Source organism: Anabrus simplex, chromosome 2 (genome assembly GCF_040414725.1).
Source record: "Anabrus simplex isolate iqAnaSimp1 chromosome 2, ASM4041472v1, whole genome shotgun sequence".
Classification (NCBI taxonomy): Eukaryota; Metazoa; Arthropoda; class Insecta; order Orthoptera; family Tettigoniidae; genus Anabrus; species Anabrus simplex.
In genome coordinates, this window is record NC_090266.1 from 816,366,142 (window position 1) to 816,381,759 (window position 15,618).

The following is a 15,618-nucleotide window of genomic DNA, read 5'->3' on the forward strand; positions in this document are numbered from 1 at the left end:
CACATCCTGCTATAGTCGAGTACTGGTTTACAACCTTCCTGACGCCAGCCACCTGTTAAGGGATTTATTCACTACTGCGGATTTCTGTGGTAATTGGTAGTGTGGTGTGCTGTGTGTATATAAGGAAATGTGTATTGAGACAGCACACAAATACCTAGTCCACGAGTCAGAGGAATTAAACACACGAGGTTATAATTCCCTAAACGGCCAGAAATCGAACGCGGGACGGTTCTGAACGGCATGTCCGAATCCCTTAAGGATCCGTTCACATTAAAGAACTCTTGTAGGACAATGTGAGCCAGAATCGACCCTGCCAAGTTGGGTTCAGAAGGCTGGCACACTGTACCACCTGAGCCCCCCAGCCCGGCAAGGGAAAACGAAAACTGAATATAGTGCAGTAATATTTTAGAATTCCACCCCGATTTTTCATACTGTAATAGACAAGCCGACACTCCTATTTCACACCAGGCAGTACATTAATTAAGGCCAAGGTCACTTCCTCATTATCCCTTTCCCTTTCCTACCCCATCACCGCCGTAAGTCCTATCTGTGTCGATGCGACATTAAACCAACTGTAGTACTGTAACAACTGTGTCTCGTTGCCCGCTCACTAGCGTGGAATGTGCTGACCTCGCCCTCCCCCAGCATTTCCTTAGAGTTAAGGCTGTATGGTGTAGACCAATTGAAGAATTATAATGTTAATTCTACTGAAAAATCTAAATAGTTAGCGTGCTAGGCTTTGTTCGAATGGGCCCGGTTAGGATTCCCGGCTGGTTCGGGAATTTTAACATTCCTTGGTTAATTCAGATATGTCGACGGCTGGGTGTGTGCCACATTCAGGATTAGAATTCGTCATAAGTAGAGTCTCATCTTCATAAGACACGCAGGTCGCCTGTAAGGCGTCAGCTCGAAAGATCTGCACCAGGCCTCGTCAGAGGCTACACGCCATTATTACCACTGGAATATATGGCAAATTTCAAAATAAATATAAAGTCAAAATTTATTTAAATACAGTACGTCACAGTTGAAGTTAGTTTTCTGCAGGTCGTGACCAATGATTCGGGAATCTAACCGCGACCTCATCTTGACGACGTGACTGGGGATAAGCGTACCCCGAGTGATCATTGTAAAGCATGGGTCAATTGCCACTCCTACTACATCTTCTTCAAACTGAGCACTGAAAAGCCATCTGCTTAGCGAGGACGCTCAGCCATGTTCCAAACATACTCCCACGAAGTCAGTATATAATTTATGAATTTCTAAATATAACAGGATGTTTGTATAGGTACATTTGAAGGACAGTAATCTCACTCATTATTTCTATTAACACAAGGGATTATTGTCACTCAGCACTTTATCTATAATTCCTTTGCTACATTGCTAGCTACTGAATATCTGTAAGTTGTAACATAGTAACACAAATTTCCTCCTTCTTCTTCTCTTCCTGCTTCCTGAATTCGGAACTATATGTGCTTTACGGCCGGATGCCAACCGTACGTGGAGGGACGTATTCAATACTGCGTGTTTCTGTGCGGGTTAGTAGTGTGGCAGATTGGGCATTTAAGAACGTGCGTACTCACACGATCAGAAGCACCCAGTCCACAAGCTATGGCCTTTTCGCCTTAAAAACAGGTCCTCATATAAACAAAGTTCAAAATGTAGTGCCCCATCTTTCCCCTCTGATTGGAGGAGTGGCGATGGTACTTCTTCGCGTGACATCGTTTTAGAAATAGTCTACACTTCAGCTAAGTTGAGAAATGCGAATAGAACTAAAGAAATGAAACGCTAATAGGTTTCTCACCACTCGTTAAAGGCTTCCCTTTACGATATTTAAATTACTCCACGTGTTCAACCTTGGTGCTTTACTAAACTGTCCCATCTTACCGCTTCCGGAACTCAACAGCAAGAAGGCGATAACGCACTTCAATTTTTTTTTAAGTTGCTTGACGTCGCAAAGACACAGTAGAAACAAAGTGCTCGTGGCCTTAATTAAGGTACAGCCCTAGGATTTGCCTCGTGTAAAAGTAGGAAACCACAGAAAACCACCTTCAAGGCTACCGACAGTGTGGCGTTCGAACCCATTATCTTCCGAATGCAAGCTCACATCTGCGCGCCCCTAACCGCAAGGCCAATTCGCTCGGTGAATTATGTACAGTTGATTAATGATATTACACTCAATTTGCAGCGTTTCTACTTAATATCTTTCTTTCTTTAATCTTAATCCATTTTCCCACCAGGGGTGATTTTCCCCTCGGATTCAGAGAGGGATCCCACATCTACCGCTTTGGGTCGAGGGATACAATTTGGGAGCAGGACCAGTACCTCACCCAGGCGGCCTGGCCTGCCATACAGAACAGGGGCTTTATGGGGTTATAGAGGGAAGATGTGAAAGGATGTACAAGGAAGAGGGAAGGAAGCGGCTGTGGCCTTAAGTTAGGTACCATTCCGGCATTTACCTGAGGAGAAGTGAGAAACCATGGAAAACCACTTCGAGGATGGCTGAGGTGGTAATCGAACACCCCTCTACTCATTTGACTTCCGAACGCTGAGAGGACCCACTTCCAGCCCTCGTACAACTTTCCAAATTTCGTGGCAGAGTCGGAAATCGAACGCGGGACTCGGGGATCGTAGCTAATCACACTAATCACTACACCACAGAGGCGGGCACTTAATTATATGCTAAGCATATTTTTACATAATACAAATGAGATCTAGTAGTTTTTGTCGGAACGTAAGCAAATTACGTACCGTTACGTATGCGGCGTCGGTCAATGAGCGTATACTCTATGTACAGTACATTTGTGCGCACCTTTTTGTATACATCAGGGCACATTCTTAAAGAGTAATCTATTTAGAGGAATTAATCAGACTCTGCTAACATCCCTGAGCCGGGAATCGAACATAAGGCCCTCTGAAATGAAAGCCACAACGCCGACCATTCAGCTTAGGAACCGGCACAGAATACTACAATACAAATGCTACAGTACATATAATTGATGAACTTATAAACATTAATTATTACTATGAAGTAACAGATATTAGACTATGTACATATAATACATGGTAATGACGTACATGGAATGTCGCGTCATTAAAGCGCGTAGCTGATAGGGGCTTGAATTAGGAAGAGAGAAGCTAAATATCGTGTGAGATATAATCATTATTACATGCATCTGGTGATGTGTCAGCCTGCTCTCGGACGAAGCAATGCTGCGCGTTAAGGCTATGACCAACGAGCTAGAATAACATAGAGAGGCGGAAGCGCTGCCTGGGTGAACCTAATAGAACGAACGTCCGCCATGTTTCCTGTTGTCACACAAGCAAGGGGGCATGGCCTTTAAATGACGAAATGCGCATTTTAGAATCGCTGGGGGAGAATTAAAGTCCGTTGCCGAAAGCTTGAAGCATGAAAGCGAATACCGCCACTTCATCATATTTCGGCACGAGGCCAACATCACGATCAGTTGATTGTAGGGTAGTTCGAAATCATCGCACAGTGACATACGAATAGGCCTCGAAATCGGAACAAGAGCGTTACCCTGCTTGGCTGTTGTGGTTAAGCGTAAATTAGAATAAAAACGATGGACATAAATATTTATGACAGGAAACCTTAAAATCATAGGGACCTATAATATGTTACAACCTCATTCTGTTATTATTTTTAAAATTATTGCATCCTCATGAGTACTGTGTTCCTTTCTTAATCTGTTTACCCTCCCGGGTTGGTTTTTCCCACGGACTCGGCGACGGATCCCACCTCTACCACCTCAAGGACAGTGTTCTGGAGCGTGAGACATTGGGTCGGGGGATACAACTGTGAGGGAGGGCTGCACCTGCTATGCTGAACAGGGGCCTTGTGGGGGGGGAGAAGGAAGCGGCCGTGGCCTTAAGTTAGGTACCATCCCGGCATTTGCCTGGAGAAGAAGTGGGAAACCACGGAAAATCACTTCGAGGATGGCTGAGGTGGGAGTCGAACCCACTTCTACTCAGTTGACCTCCCCCAGGCTGATAGAATCCCGTTACAGCCATCGTGCCCCTTTTCAAATTTCGTGGCGGAGCTGGGAATCGAACCCGGGCTTCCAGGGGTGGCAGCTGCTCACGCTAACCAGTGCACCACAGAGGCGGCCCATGAATACTTTACCACAATAATCGTTTACTGTAATTATTTATTATAATATAGGGGGGATATCATGTTTCTCCCATTACCATATCATACTGGGATTACTAGCTTGAAAGTTGTCCATTATGAAGTGTGGCGTAGTTTTAAAAACCAAGGCAACAGACATCTACAATAAAGGCTGTATACATTTCAAAAATAGCAGTAAAATGCTGTATTTATCATACTTGGTGTACGTTTGAACGAAATAAGTGATTGTTTGTGGTTACGTTTCCTTCGTGGTGGGCGTTCCATTTCCTTTATTTGTAAATGTGAATGAAAATTAAATAAGGCTGGAAATGTACAGAGCATAAGCAACTGAATTGAGTGGAATACCATTTATCTCTTTTCGCCCTCACAACGCATTGTTCAGTTAATTCCTTGTTCTTTAAACGAAATCTGAAACAAAATTCGACAAATAATTACCGTGGCTATCCGTACTTTCGCTAAGTAAACAATAAAATGGATTTAATTACAAACAGAAATTACAAAAAGGAATCTCGGCTATAATTCAGTAATACTTACTTAAAGTACGATATATCCTTGGTTTTATTACTCCGATTAGTACAACCATACGCTGAGCTTACGGCTGGCATTCTTGAAAGCGAGAATCTACCTTTTCACTTCTTAAAACTTAGGGAATTAAATTGGCAAGCACGATCTCCCTGTCACCTCAACATATGCTCTCGCGCCAATTCGCTTTGTTTTGACAACCGTTAACATGGCTGCCCCTTATCAACTTGCTTCAAGCAGGGAGCGCTGATGTCAGGTATACAGCCCCTCTATGTTATTCTAGCTCGTTGGCTATGACACAGCTCACACAGTGACCGTCGTAAGCTCATTGGCAGACGTGGGCAAACAGTGGCTCACCGACCTTCAAGCACCGGAAAGTTCGACAACTTCTCCCATCGCTAAACTTCCACAAATTGGAAGGAAATTAATTTAAATTTACTGTACAGTTGAACAATCAAAAATTGGCGCACGAAATATTTCGAAATCCTGTTATCGAGTATCATTGTCCTCGGATGAGGCGGTAAAGCAACAACAAAAATTGATACAACTTGCTTATTGCCAAACAATTAGTTCCTGACAAAATGCGTCTGACTTTACACAATGAAACTGTCCGCATATCAGAACAATATCCAAGAGTACAGTGAAATGGGCGAGAAACTGCCTTAGCGGTAGATATGTGAAGTGAGGCATACGTCTGGCAAGAGAAGCTCGATGCGAAACACTTCACGACCTGTCAGTGTTGGCGTGGGGGAAAGGTCCTGGGTTATCAACCAGGAGATCCGGGATTCCGATACCAATATCTGCAATTATTATTATTTTAATGGACTCCGTTATGTTATTGTATAAGTGCACCAAACTAACAGTGTTAGCGTTTCCACTCCGAATGCTTGCAATAAGCACGTAGTTTATTAATACTAGCCTCTCGAAGGACTGTTATAGAGGTGTAAATATGCTCCGTGCCATGCACAGCGGGGAATAGCCTTACAACATTAAGCGTACTCATGCGAGTATCAGTTAGCTCCGAAAAAGCGAACCCACCTCTCAAGGTGAAGATCCAGGGTTCGAGTATTACTCCGCGCGTGACTTAAAAGAAAAACTTTTAGTGTGTTACGTTAACCAAATACATGTGCATTTCTATTCATTGAGAAATCTAGCATCGTGCTTTTAATTACGTTAATCCTCAAAAGGACTGGTTTAGGCATGTCTTACTGCCTCCTCCAGTATCCATCGGATTGAAGAATTTGTCGAAGTCACCGTGACATTGACTCAGCAAGGTTCCCTAAGTATTCCTTTTCGAGGGCGATCTCCTCCCATGCGTTCAACATAACCCCCCACAAAGCACCATACAAACGTGGGGAGGGTGAGGCCAGTGTTACTTAACATTGCGTTTCCACATCGCCTACACATGTTTAATGGGATTCCAGTCTGAAACTCGAGGGACCCAATTGAACAGTTCAACGGAGTACTGCTCAAAAAGCCAGCCATGAACACAACCCCTCGCGTGGATTGGGCAGTTGCCTTGCTCGAACTGTATTACCTCATCTGGACAGTACTCTCTCACACTCGGAACCATAATATTTTCAGAATTTCCAAATATTGGTCCGATGTGGGGCAGTCTATCCGATAAACACTAGTTCATGCCCATCAGACGCTATCCACCCCCAGCACGACACAGCATACAGAGAAGTACTGTGTGAACACTCAGTTATATAACATTTGTCGTATGCGCCGAACTGAGATAAGTTTCGTCAGAGAGGATCACATGATACCAATTACGATTTAACTCCATCTCGGCAAAGGAGCATAGATCGACCACTGGTTCATTGAAGAGAGGCCCTTTGATGGCAGATTATCTGCAACGGAGCCCAGTGCCCAGTGCCCAGTAGATGTCCAATTGTCCATAATACCCACCACTAATTCATCTCTGAGCAGCCCTAGGTGAAACACCACAACGAATCGCTGTCTCACGAATGCTAAAATGCCCGTGCTGGACGGGAGCCAGCACTTGCTCTCCTGACGCGTGCGATTAATGTGCCATGTCAGAATAAGTGAAGTTAGCTGTTATCGTAGTCACGAATTTTGTAGCCTAAAGCTGACACTCTAAGCTACGTGGGGACTTGCCATGCGCTTATAAATTCATAGTACTGTATACAAGTGCTTGCCATGACGATGAGAGAGGGAAGAGTGTGAGCGAATAACGCAATGTGTAAGAACTACGGGCTCTGTTGCAAAATGCATCCAGCTGACTGCCGAAAGCCGAACATAGCCGAAGTGATTTTCCTTATATGTCACGTCGCAGAGCTGCGATAATTTGTTATTGTTCATCTGTACATCTCTCACGGAAGTTAAAGGATCCGAGATCATTAAATTTAAAGCCCACTATCAGTTTCTGACCTGACTAGGACCGACACCACAGGGATGAAAAGACGTTTTGCACAATATCTGTTTCCCCTAGTCCAGCGGCCGGTAGAGGTTAGCAGAGGTTGCACGCGGGTAGAAAGCGTGGCAGAGTGAGCATGGAGTCTTATTTACTGCGAACACGCATGAGCGCAGTAGTTAACAATTTACTTTTTATAATGTGTGGAAGAAACTAAGTTAAAGAAAAATCCTAGTTTCCAAGTGGAAAAAATGTGTTGCTGATTAAGGTATGTTCGTTGCTATTTCGTAGCATCATTATTTTACATACTAGACCACTTTTGCAGTTAACTGTATCATGCATATCATGCTACTCCAAGTACAATGCCGAAAAAATAAACATGCAACATACTCCAGGACAAGGTCATTTTATTCGCAAGCAATGTGGCAGGTAGTTCATCGTTGCAGGAGTATGTGGTTACAAATTCAGACCAAGTGAAACACACATGTAAAAAGAGTGCCCAAACAGTCCCATTAATACACAGTGTATCCCCACTCTGATGGTAAATCAGGCGTGTGTTCGCGCATGCAAATTATCATAAAGGTGCCGAATGGCATCCTGCGATAGATTGTCACAAGATTCTTGCACCTTTTGATGCAATTCGGCAATGGTTCTTGCAGGTTCTGGAGAAGGAGCAAGCTCCCACTACATCATTTCCCAAACGTGTTTAGTTGGCGAGAGATCCGGTGATCTTGCTTGCCAGGGAAGTTTTTGTACACCATGTAGAGCACGTTGTGTCGCAGCAACTGTTTGTGGATGTGCACTGTCCTGCTGAAAAATCACATTATCATCTTGTTGAAGAAATGGCAGTAGCACTAACATGTGCGATGTAGCAGGCACTGGTTACGTTACCCTGCAGAAACACAAACTGTGACCGCGAGATGTAACTCATGGCCACCACACCGTGAAGCCTGGGATGGGATGTGTGTTTCGTGGGCTAATGTACTCTGGAATAGGCCACTCACCAGGTTTACGCCGTACACGTATACGTTCATCACTTGCATACAGAAAAGAACCTACTCTCGTCACTGAAGACAAGAGAGCGGCATTCCCCTCTCCAGTCGACTCATTCACGACACCAGAGTAGCCGTGCTTGGCGGTGTCGTGGTGTCAGAGGTAGCCTGGCCAGAGGCACACGTGATCGTAATCCTGCTCCAAGCAGACATTTCCTAGTGGTCCTTGGTGACACAGCAGGTGCAACATATGACCGTATTTCGTTCTTGGATGATGTTCGGTCGGCCACCGCTGCTTGCACAATGCGTCGAACTTGACGTGCGTCTGTACTATGTGCACGTCCGGAGCCTGGGCTACGGGTGTTGGAATTTTCCACAGACAACTGCTGAAAACAGAGACACACGACCGATGCATTATGCCCAACATGTGCAGTAATCCCTCGGTACGTCCATCCAGCTTTCCGCAGGCCCAAAATGCGACCCCGTTCATCCGATTGTAGTTGTTCAACAGGAGCACGTACTCGTCAGCGGGGCATGGTTGCACCCTAGAGTGAATGTTGCAAACACTGTTCATCTTTAACCTAAGCAGAACAGAGTGCGCACGGACAGGCCTCCTGAGCACCCATCTGATCGCCGATATCCGTGACAAATGAATTACTAACTCAACCACCTCTCAGTACGCACATATTATACCCTGGTGCCAATGAACTCAGTCCTTGAGAATTCTGCACGTTTTTCTTCCGGTAGTGTACATTCAGTTTAACTACAAAGCAAAATGTTCTATTGCATTGATTTACTACAATCTTACAGTTTCATTTATATACAAATGCACTGTCATTTTCATTGTGATGGATTGAAACATCTAGTTAGTTAAGAATGATTTATACTCTCACCATACCATCGCAGAAGAATCGAGTGCACTTTTTAATTACCGCCAACTTCCAGTTGAAGCTTATCAGCCATTCCTTCCAGGCCGCACTCGGTAAACAGAGACTGCGGAACGGGAATTGTGGCTGCTCGTTAAGTATGACGTCCCAGAGCATAGAACATGGTGGACACTGTTCAAGTCACTATGAGGAGCAGTTTCAAGATGCAGCAGAATTGTTTTCAGTATGTGCTTAATTCTAAGAATGTTCAGTAGCATTTGAAATAGTGACCTACGAAATATTTAAAGGTTGTACAACCCTTCGTTTATTATAACTAACAAGGAGACACTACGCTCGTGTCATCCGGGATTTGGTTCATTTTCCGTGGCATTATAGATCATAGTCAGAAAAGTTACAGGTGGTACTAAGACGCAATTTTACCACCTCTTCGAATAATATCGATTTTAAAAATTCGCTTGGGTTTAAATGCTCTAAAAGATACACATACGCGTTAGAGTAGACTTAGTGCTTGCGGTAGCGCGTTTGTCTCCCATGCCACCGACCTAGGTGTAAGTCCCATCAACGATATATTTTAACTTTTTAATTTGTTTCTGTATAGATGATTAATGTTTGGACTTTATTATATATGTATTGCATGAGCACAATGTTCTAAATAATCTCAATGACATTCGTCTGTTTGTTAACATCAAAATTGCAAATAGCCAACCGGTGGTCTGTGGTCTGGGTGATTACACTGATTAGCTACCAACCCCGGAGGCCTGGGTTCCATTTCGTGCTCCGCCACGAAATTTGAAAAGTGGTACGAGGGCTGGAATGAGGTCCATTCAGCCTCGGGAGGTCACCTTAGTAGAAGGGGGGCCGATTACCACCTCGGACATCCTCGAAATGGGTTTCCGTGGTTTCCCATATCTCCTCCAGGCAAATGCCGGGGTGGTACCTAACTTAAGGTCACGGCCGCATCCTTCCTCTTACTTGTATACCCCTTTCGATCTTCCCATCCACCCACAAGGCCCCTGTTCAGCATAGCCGGTGGGGCCCGCCTGGGCGAGGTACTGGTCCTCCTTCCCAGTTGTATCCCAGACCTAAATTTACACGCTCCAGGACACTGCACTTGAGGCGGTAGAGGTAGGATCCCTCGCTGAGTCCGAGGGAAATCCAAACATCGAGGGTAAACGGATTGTGTGTGTCTGTTAGGTCATCAGCCCAGAGGCTGGTTGGATCCTCAAATAGCACCACCAAAGGTTATGCGGTTATAAGGAAACCGCAAAAACCAATGGCAGCACCAAAATGAGGCATACTAGGCAAGACGAGGAGTGAGGTAGTTTGCCATTGCTTTCCTCACTGGGTCAGAAAGTGCTATTGCAGCTCGACTGACCCTATGAGCAACACCTTTCATAACACTCAGATGCACTAGTCGTGCTCTGAATGTCATTACTCAGCACCACCCATACCCCAGCAGCTTCCATATTGTCACAGCTATGGATGAGACTGGGACTTCGGTGAAAGCTACACTTTACTCTGGCCTGTGCTAAGAGATGGATACAAAAGTACTGTATCCATCAAGAAATGGCAGCAGAACGAAGAAGAAAAAAAATGTACGTTATTACGTGATTACGGACTGCTGACATGAACCCGAGTGGTACTTATCGTGATAACACTACCGCCAGAAGTGTAGCGAGTATGTAGTCACCTTCAAAACTCTTGTAATTACAGTTTAGTTAAGTCAGAAATTTTATAGAAATTTTCTTGGCGGCAAAGGGAGATGCCCGAAGAGAGGGGGTAACTGCTAAAAATATGAAGGGACGCCATGACGAAGTCTCCTTCTCCTACATTTTGTGTTAGGAAGCGGACGATAAAGTGTTGAGCTGCTCTGTGAAATCAAACAACAAAAGTAGACTAAGTTCAACCGCAGATTTTAGCCATTGTAGCTGGGGTCTTGACTCCAACTGGAGATAGTTTTCTTGAGTGGACATAATTGTACCAGATAGGACGGTCAAAGTACTGAATAAATTCTCATGTGATAAATCAAGTGATTCGTGTGCGGAAGTAATTACAGTCCATCGTGTGCGCTCAACTAAAAGAAAAGTGAAGGGCATTTCTTTTTTAAGCTTTATTCCAGGAAACCTGAAGAAATATAATGATTTGTAAAGCCAGAAATGTAAAAAATGGCTAAACAAAAATGCCAGGGTCGCAGGTGAGCCCTATGACGAATACTGGCGTAACTACATAAGGTATGTGACTTTCCATCTTACTACCTATTATATCTTGTTTCATGATCTCTAAACAAATGTGTATTTGAATGGGGATATACGACGCAGTGGTCACCCCTGTGTGTTTTTTTGTAAATGTTAGAATACGACAAAAAAGGAGTCATTTGTTTTATTTTCCACTTGGATAAATTTTTGAAGTCTTGCGAGTGCCGTATGATGTAAAAAGTTATTGAATAGGGTTTCGAAGTGATATCACGTCCAATGTAGATCGTCATTTCCGTGTGTTTACTGCCTATATTTTGTGATGTCAAATTAAGATGTTCATTCGACGTAAAATTTTTCTGTCTGAAATTTTGACGTAAATAATATAAGAAATCCATAGTTACCCCATTTTCAATCGAGTGGAAGCGCGCTGTCGGGTGAGAGTATAGTGTGATAAATTTGGTCACGGAGCGAAACGTTTTTCTATGCCCATTTTAAACTGTGTCTGACTGACAATAAAAAGATCTAGTAGAATTTTCAGTAATTTTTCGTGAAAATTAAGTTATTAAAAATACGATATCATTTTATGCGAAGTTGTTCATTATTAATGCATTGTGCGTATTAGACGTCATGAATTCTAGTAAGGATTTTATTCCAGTTCTTTATCGGTGATAGTTGCGAGTTAGGAAACAGAGGTTAGTTGTCGTGTGAGTCGAGATTAGATTTGTGAATCAGGACAGAGACCTGTCAATGAAGCCGGGATATGGAAGTCCGAGGAATATTTATAATGTTGGGAATGGAAAGCAATATATAGGAATCCATGGCGGTATTAATTTGCGATGTGTATAATTATTGTGGGCATTTTGAAGTATAATCTATGTGCATTTGTTGATAAGAATATCGTATTTGTTTAATTATGTCGGCAGAGATTAAAGATTTAAAGAGAGAGGCCAGTTAGGTAGAACGACAGATGTCTCGTGTAACTGCCAAGCGAACTTGGGGGCGAGAGGCCTCAGCTGATAGGGGTTCACCGCAAGATAACGGGACACGCGTGGAATTGACATTGTATTTCTCGGCCGGGGAGAACGTTAAATGTTGGATTTAGTTGAAATTTTCATCCGGTAATAACCTGAGTGTTATTAGATACTGTAAAATTTGTTTAATTGGGGACGTAATGTGCATTTGATACGACTTACTTAGAGTATAATGAACAAGACAAGCCAAATTCAGGGTTGTCCAAAATATAGAGCGATGGTAGTGATGATGGTTTGTCTGTGAGGGGTGCGCAAACTTTACAAAATGTTATGACGAGATATGACATCGTAATTATATGGCGAGTTGCTTTTGGTTGGTACGTAGATTATTAGGGTATCCAAGTATTAATAATGGCTAGACCGGGCGAGTTGGCCGTGCGCGTAGAGGCGCGCGGCTGTGAGCTTGCATCCGGGAGATAGTAGGTTCGAATCCCACTATCGGCAGCCCTAAAGATGGTTTTCCGTGGTTTCCCATTTTCACACCAGGCAAATGCTGGGGCTGTACCTTAATTAAGGCCACGGCCGCTTCCTTCCAACTCCTAGGCCTTTCCTATCCCATCGTCGCCATAAGACCTATCTGTGTCGGTGCGACGTAAAGCCCCTAGCAAAAAAAAATAATGGCTAGGGTTAGATTAGATTTAAAGTGTGAGGTCATGAAACGAGATGTATAAACTGGACATGAATGATGTAGTTCTTTTCCAGACAATAGGAAGCAACAAATAAACATCGATAGGATTTTAAAATTGTGAGAACACAATTGCGTAGGAATTTGTGAAGAAACCAGAGTCCGCGGAGACAGAATTTGTTGCCCTTTAAGATTTCATTAAATCACTTAAACTTATTTAATTATTAAATTCAGTGAAACCGCATTTTGAAATAACTTTAAATCAAGCGAATAACTTGGAGACGCATTCTGGAAATCTTAGTTTGTTTTCTGGGAAATATGTGAATGGTAACGTAACGATTAAGGGGACATACCCGAAGGAAATGGATTTTACTGCCACAAAGTTTGTGAGCATTGCTATTGTTGTATTATTTAACTTTGATTGATTGAGCAGTGAATGTGTTGGGGATAGTAAAGTGGAAACTTTGGTCATCAACCGATGTAACTTAATTGTGTTTAGCCTTCAGCTTAGAAACTTGGACGGTCTTCGGGTCATCAACCTCAGTGACTTAGATTAGGGCCATATGCCACTGTAGCATCATTTTCCTTGCGGTCATCATCCACAATGACTTTAAAGTAACTTAGAAGTTTAGATGTCGGTCCATGACATAGACGCAGGTCACATCGATTCAATTAAGGGTCCATGCCGTAGAACCACTGTGTGGCACACACCGATTGGACTGCCCTAATTATACCCAGAGTCCAGAGTTCATGTTACGAGGGCTGGACCATAACGAATCACTATGATGGTACATGTAGTCTCACATGGAAGCCGAATTTAAGGATTTCTAGACTTTCCTTTCTTTAATAAAAAAATGAGACAATGGTTTCTAGTAAGAATGCCCATCAGGCAGACACGTCAAAGACTCACCAGTGTTCTAACCTTCTATGCAATAAAATGATTGTGGTGTCCAGTGGACACGATTGATTTCAGTGATACCGTTGACATATCAGAATGCTTCAGAATTTCCTGAATAAATAGGAATCTTTTAAACAGACCTTTCATTCAAGTAGATAGATTAGAATTACTGAACCCTACCTTTACCTCAGCAAGTGACGAAGAACCCGATACGACCCAAGAGACAGATCTCATGAACTTTGCTGATAGGTAAGAAAGGTAGGTATCCCTAAATATGGACCAAAAGGGTTCAATATTTCACTCTATATGTGCAGCAGGACGAGTGCCCAAATTCCAAAATAAAATGCTGTCTGGGTAGGTTGCGTGTGCCAGACTTATATTTGCACAATGTAGAATGATAGAAATATTATCCTTGTAATGGACTTAACAATCGTGTTTTGAATACTATCGTCACAGTCTTGTCGGCATGTGGTGGGGCAAGCATAGTAAACCAATTTTACAAAGCCCAAATTTGGGAGTCTCTCAAGTCCTTCATGGCAGAGCAGGAAACTGAGCCTAGGAGAACTGGGTTACAGTGCGTTTCCACTGTACCTTAAAAGAGAGTACGCACTAAATGGGGCGCACTACTGCACGGGCGCGAGCTAATATTTTATAACAGTTTAGAGGCAGTACTGATATTCCTCCCTGTAACTTTTTTTTTTGCTATTGGCTTTACGTCGCAGTCTGTGTCGGTGCGACGTAAAAAGACCAAAAAGTGCTCTGGATTCGTCTTGGCTGATAGAAGGACGGTTTTCTCATTTCTTATTCCGGCAGCATCTGAAGTGTAAATGGCACTCGTTCATCAACGTATTTTATAATGTTGGGTCAGAGTGTCTGTTTAAATACTGATCATTGGACATGTAGGAATACACTGAGATACGGAGCAATCACTGCGATTTTAACAAATGAAGGTTTCGAAGTATTAGTTTTTGGAGTGTATATGGGTCACCACAAACATTTTCTTGGAATGGTCAAGAATGTGAGTAACGAGCTGGCAAAAAGGAGAGTAGGAGAGAAGAAAGCGAGATGAAGATTTAGTATTGCTATTTAAAAGTACTTACAGTACTAAGGTGCAGTTAGTGGCTGCAAGAGGCAGCAGGTATAGTAATTATTCCTCCCTAACGTTCACCTGCAGCTTGTATTGTTACTGTACTTTATATCCTAATGAAAAATAGACAGACTGTTTCCAGTCAGTCGATCGGGTAGGAATGGAATGAATGAAGCCCCATATAGTGGCGAGGGTGGGAAATGTGCCGGCTGCCGAAGGCTGTCGCACTCCTCTGGGGCAATACTCCAACCTAATACTACACCGTAACGGATACACAGGAACATAATACTGGAACGTAACCGTTCGTCCTATCCCTAATTCTGAAGCGTATAAGACCTCTGGATGGATGACACTGCAGTAATGCCTCAGCTTTGCTTTGAAATATATGGACCTTTCGTTGTAGATCCATTTTATTAAATGGTACGCCACTTTCATTTTGTTAATTCGTAATGTGAGGGCTTCTTTCTCTGACGAGTTTGGTGTTATCAGTTCTCGCAGATTCTTGAACTTGTCTACTCGTATCATTTTGTCTTGTCCCACTCTGAGCTCTCTGGGTGCCAGCTTGATATTAGTTAAAAATGGTTTTCACTAAATAGAATCGTAATAATAATAATTATTTAATGTATTATAATAATATTTTCACAAATACTATTATATTGATGATGCTTGTTGTTTAAAGGAGCCTAACATCAAAGGTCATCGGCCCCTATTATTATCTTAGCAAAGTAATAGTTAAAATACAGTGCATACCGTTAGATGTCTCCACTAACCTCAGCTTGTGATGTTACTCCTTCCATAAATTTCCCCGTGTCCCTGGATAGTTCAGGTTCATCCGAATCGGAACCACCTGGTGACGC